Genomic DNA, 5,814 nt, shown 5'->3' on the forward strand with positions numbered 1-5,814 from the left:
ATGACGATATATGATGGACTGATTGAGATGAGAGAAGCTGGTATGAACTCGACCTCTCTAATTTTTGTAAATATGATTACTTCATCGTTCTTGATTCAGCCTGTTATGAATAAACATGTTTGCAATGAAAATTAGAGATTATAGTTGCTTATGCCATGCTTAATTAGCTAAGAGTTTATAATGATTTATCTTGCGTGCCAACATGCTATTAAAATGATTGTGATGTGGTATAGTAGAGTGTTATCCTCCTTTGAATGATTCGATTGACTCGACTTGGCACATGTTCACACATGTAGTTGATACAAATCAACATAGCCTTCACGATATTTATGTTCATGGTGGATTATATCCTACTCATGCTTGCACTCAATGTTTATTAATTTTAATGCATGTTCATGACTGTTGTCGCTCTCTAGTTGGTCGCTTCCCAGTCTTTTGCTAGCCTTCACTTGTACTAAGCGGGAATATCGCTTGTGCATACAATTCCATAAACCCCAAAGTTATTCCATATGAGTCCACTATACCTTCCTATATGCGGTATCTACCTGCCGTTCCAAGTAAATTTTTATGTGCCAAACTCTAAACTTTCAAATGAAATTCTGTTTTGCATACTCGAATAGCTCATGTATCAACTAGGGCTGTCTGTATCTTTCATGCTAGGCGGGTTATTCTCAAGAGGAGTGGACTCCGCTCCTCACTCACGAGAAAATGGCTGGTCACCGGGATGCCCAGTCCCATCACTACAAGAAATCTGTTAGTCCATGACGGATTTCTGATGACGTCTTCAGATACCGTCATGGATTTGTTGGTACAGCCCCGCAAGCCCGTTGAAGCCCGCTAAAGCCCGACTAATTGTTCCCCGTATAAAAACCTAACCCTAAAATGCTCCTCTTCGCCCCCTCTCCCTCCTCCGCAGCCGCCTCCCATTCCACATCGTCTCCCACACAGCGCCCCCACCCTCCTCCCTCAGCTCGCCGCCTGCCTCCTCTCTCAGCTCGCCGCCGGCCCTCCCCACTTCTAACCTCGCATCTCCGGTGGCTGCTAGATCTGCCACAACCCCCACCCATCCATCCCTCTCGTGACCCATCTCTCTCTCATACGAATCCGTGCGCCGCCACCAACGCCCGCCGATTCCGGCGACGTCCACCACTGCGCAGCACGCTCACGACCTCGTCCCCGACCCATCTATTCCCCAGTACGACTGGATCCGCCGCTCCCGGCCTCCGGTGCTCGTCCACGACCCATAGCCCACGGCTAGGGTTTCGACTGCAGCATCGTGTCCGTCACCGGCGCATCTCCAGCGGTTCCTCTCTGTCGTACATTGCGCTCCCTCGCGCCATCTCCTCCTCCTGAATGGCACCCCTGAGCTCTATGCACTCGCGCGCGTTGGGCTGGGCGGCGGAGAGCCCGTCCCCCTTTGCCGTGTCACCGGCGCGGACGTTCTTCCTATGGCGACCTCCTCTGTCGCACGACGGCATTGTCTGGCCTGCACTGCAACCGCTGCCATGCCTACAATCCTCTCCGGTGAGCACTGCTACCTCTGCCTCCCTCCTCGGCTTGATTTTGGATATTTCCCGTCAAGAACTCATGATATAATATTTCCCAATATTTATCCCTGTTGTATGACATTTATAGTACAGTAGCAAATTAGGCTATAGTCAGTAAACTATCTGATGCTTTCTTGGTTTGATTAAAATTACATGGACAATCATGTAGCCGTAGTTTTAGTTGACTGCTGTTGGTATTGATGACTCTCAAGTGGCAACTATTTTGAGTTATTCTGAGAACTTATAACATGATCTTGGACACCTAGTGGATGATCGATGCATAATTATTTTTCGCTGCCTGAAAAGAGGTTGGCCCATGTGCAGGGCGAGACATGGGAAAGTGGATGATCAGTGGAACATATGTTTTATTCTTGACCTGAGAATATAAGTTCTCAGATCAAAATCTTGATTAAAAAAAATTGGTCCTGTAGCATATGTTTTATTGTTGACCTCCACTGAATATAGCATATGCCTAATTAAAAATGATATATAACGCTAAAAGTGGATGATCGATGCATATGTTAACCTAGTGGATGATCGATGCATACTGAAAAGAGGTTGCCTAATCAAACTGGAAAAGTACCGTACTTATCGTAGCATGTCTCATGTTTCCAGCATCTCTGACCTCTGTTATTCATTATGTACTGAACTTCATGCCTTGTTGTTTAACACTGTCATTTCTCAGGTTTAAGTTCTGCAGCTGATGGACGGGAAAATGTTTGGCCAAGGTCTAACACTTCTGGGTGATAGATTGCTGTATTAACCTCATTTTTTTTCAAAATCTTTGCATAACAATTGATATGTTGAATATAATATAACTATTTTCCTATGTTTTTTATTTGACCATCTCCTGGTGTTCATGTGTCTTGATTCAGCTTTTTCTGCAAATGTGTCTTGATCCGGCTTGTACGTTAATGACTATAAGTAATTACATAAGCTATGCAATATATTAAATTTGTAGTTCTCCTCATCATGTATATTTTTTGTCACTGATGCCACTGTTTTTGGCGTATATACTTTGTTATTCTATAGTTTGTAGGTACTGTAAGATTTTAGAACTTACGACAAAATCGTATCTGCTATTCTGATGTGCATTTTTGTATCTTTCTAGAACCAAAAGAGAAAAGTAGAATTGTACCCCTTCTTACTGCCTAATAAAAGGGAATTTTGTACGGGTTCAATCACTTCCAAAAGGCTATTTGATATATCCGGAAAAGGGAGTTATCCACTTTATGTATTGATGGATGTTTGTTTTAGCACGTATATTACTGGATGTCGTTTTAAGTCGTAGCATTTTTGTCTTTCTGTATTGTGGAAACAATGTTCCTTGTCCGACATATTTCTCTAGTGATGTGAAGTGTATATACTAATGCAGCATTATTATGCTTGTTCTGATTTCTTAAGTGGTGTCTCAAAGTTCTCGATGTTTGCTATTTCTAGTACTTATGCTGTATTTGGGGATTATTTCCTGGCTCAGGTGTCCACTGATCAGTGAGTAAGGTTGATATGACAACCGAATCAGTCCACTGACAGAGTTAAAGAGAGACGAAGAGCTATGCTGGAGACAAATGAACTAGGTGTATCAATTCTTAAGGACCTTTATCAACAACAGTAGACACTGCTGCATGCTCACACCAGAGTACGTATTCAATCATAACTAATTTATAATAGTTTAGATATACTTCCCTGGAATGTTATGCGAACTGTCGTTGGCTGCATAGCTCTTACGTTCATCATTACTTCCAGCCTGGTTGTTATTTCTTGCATTACTGGTAGAGATCATATTGTCATAGCCCATTATATAAGTTCTCTAGGTATGGTTGATTTGCTCTATCCAATTCTAAATATAATAATAATAAAATTAAGTGCAGTGTGACTTTGAAAGTGTCTACATTTCATTTGATTCTTGTTTTCTCTACCATTGAATGCTATTACTTATAATCTGCTTCCTCAATTCTAAATTAATTGAATTTGGCCAAATTTATATGAAGCTATATATTAACATCTGCACCACAGAATTAGTTTCATTAAATTCTTTGTAAAATATATTTTCGTAATATGGAGTAAACTTCGTTGTTCTTGATAATATAGTACACCTAAGGTATATTCTCACACGTATAGATAGGTGTATATGTTTACATAAGAAAAAATACACATAATTAGTTCATAACCATGGTAGTTTTACTGCAAGTAGTTTTCCAGAAACAATAACTTGTCTCTTTACCTTGTCCCTTTATTGTCAACAGCTCATGAGTGACATCCAAATCATGTGAAATAAAAAAGATGGTTCAGATGACAATAATTACCATTGTTGTTGTTGTAATCAACTTGCCATTTTGTAACAGAAGCATTTTGTTTTACAGGTTTCCTTGGTGGTGAGAGCCGCAAAGGAAGTTTGAGCTGTAGAGGTGAAGCTGTAGAGGTGAAGTTGATGATTAAGAGGGTCTGTAGAATGTTGTATATTTGTTGATGTAATCTGGTTATTGAGGGCATGTGAACTGATGTTGGATGTGTTCTTGGGCACATTTTAAAAGGCCTTTACTCAGTGAAATAATTGAATAGAAATTTATGAAATGGCTAAATTATTGGCATGTTCAATGGAAACTACTTGTGTTATGAATGCTTGATTGATTATGTGTACTGGTTCGTGTTGTATTTGGTTGGATGAATATCATGGGCTTTATAAAAAATGCACTAAACCGCCATAATAAAAATGGGGTAATGGCTTGGCTGGACATAAATAATAGGGCAGGATGCCATGTCAGATCTACACTAGCTCCACGTAGGTGCCATGTGTGGTACATATACTGGTACAATGTCATGTAAATCCATGACGGACTAGTTTGTCACAGAGGACCGGGCCTGGGCGGGCCTGGGACTGATCGGTGACGGCTAGGAGCTGTCATGGTGGTGCAGTTGTCAAATTATGACGCGATATACATGACGGATCTTAAATCCGTCATGGACCTCCCTCCTTGACGGTTTTTCACTGTTCTATGACAGATTGAATCTGTCATGGATTAACAAGATTCTTGTAGTGCGTGCTCTAAGCAAATCAAATCAAAATAATTACAAACAAAACTCCCCCAGGACTGTTGTTAGTTGGAGGCACCCGTTGTTTCGGACAAGCCATGGACTGATGTTTGTTGGTGGAGGGGGAGTATAAACTTTACCATTCTGTTTGGGAACCACCTATAATGTGTGTAGCATGGAAGATATCGAGATCTCTTGGTTGTTATGTTGACAATGAAAGTATGCCACTCAAAATATTATTTATCTCTATTTCAAAAATCGAGCTCTGGCACCTCTACAAATCCCTACTTCCCTCTGCGAAAGGCCTATCTATTTACTTTTATGTTGATTCATCACCCTCTTATTAAAAAGGACCAGTTAGAGAGCACTGCTCTCATTTGCGTCCATTACTATTAATTTATATTGAGTATGACTATGACTGGATCTGTTTTACCATGAATTACAATGTTTAGTCTGTCCTTGATCTTTAAGGGTGCTCTGCATTTATGTTTTCCGGTCTCAGAAAGGGATAGTGAGATACCATCTTGTATATCATATTATGATTGTTTTGAGAAAATGTTGCCATCCGAGATTTATTATTATTGCTCGCTAGTGGATTATGCCATTGATATGAGTAAACATGAGACCTAAGTGTTATTGTTAATATGGTTAGTCATATCTTTGCTGAAAACTTCAATGCTGGCTTTACATATTTACAACAACAAGAGCAAACAGAGTTTGTAAAAGTTTTTCTTTATCACTTTCAGTTTATCAACTGAATTGTTTGAGGACAAGCAAAGGTTTAAGCTTGGGGGAGTTGATACGTCTTCGTCGTATCTACTTTTCCAAACCCTTTTGCCCTCATTTTGGACTCTAACTTGCATGATTTGAATGGAAATAACCTGGACTGACGCTGTTTTCAGCAGAACTGCCATGGTGTTATTTTTGTGCAGAAACAAAAGTTCTCGGAATGACCTGAAACTTCACGGAGATTATCTTTGGAAATAATGAAAAATACTGGCGAAAGAATCAAGGCCAGGGGGCCCACACCCTGTCCATGAGGGTGGGGGCGCGCCCCCTGCCTCATGGGCCCCCTGGAGCTCCACCGACCTCAACTCCAACTCCATATATTCACGTTCGGGAGAAAAAAACCAGAGAGAAGGATTCATCGCGTTTTATGATACGGAGCCGCCGCCAAGCCCTAATCTCTCTCGGGAGGGCTGATCTGGAGTCCGTTCGTGGCTCCGGAGAGAGG

General features: G+C 41.1%; 1 long non-coding RNA gene across 1 annotated transcript; it reads left to right on the plus strand.

The window, feature by feature from the left end:
- The first annotated feature begins 1,442 nt into the window (after positions 1-1,442).
- On the plus strand, positions 1,443-4,116 carry LOC119358525. The gene is made up of 3 exons (XR_005172248.1): positions 1,443-1,524; positions 3,025-3,186; positions 3,911-4,116. It is a non-coding gene; the product is annotated as an uncharacterized LOC119358525 (long non-coding RNA).
- Positions 4,117-5,814: the final 1,698 nt, after the last annotated feature.

The sequence above is a fragment of the Triticum dicoccoides genome, chromosome 2A (assembly GCF_002162155.2).
Source record: "Triticum dicoccoides isolate Atlit2015 ecotype Zavitan chromosome 2A, WEW_v2.0, whole genome shotgun sequence".
Taxonomy (NCBI): Eukaryota; Viridiplantae; Streptophyta; class Magnoliopsida; order Poales; family Poaceae; genus Triticum; species Triticum dicoccoides.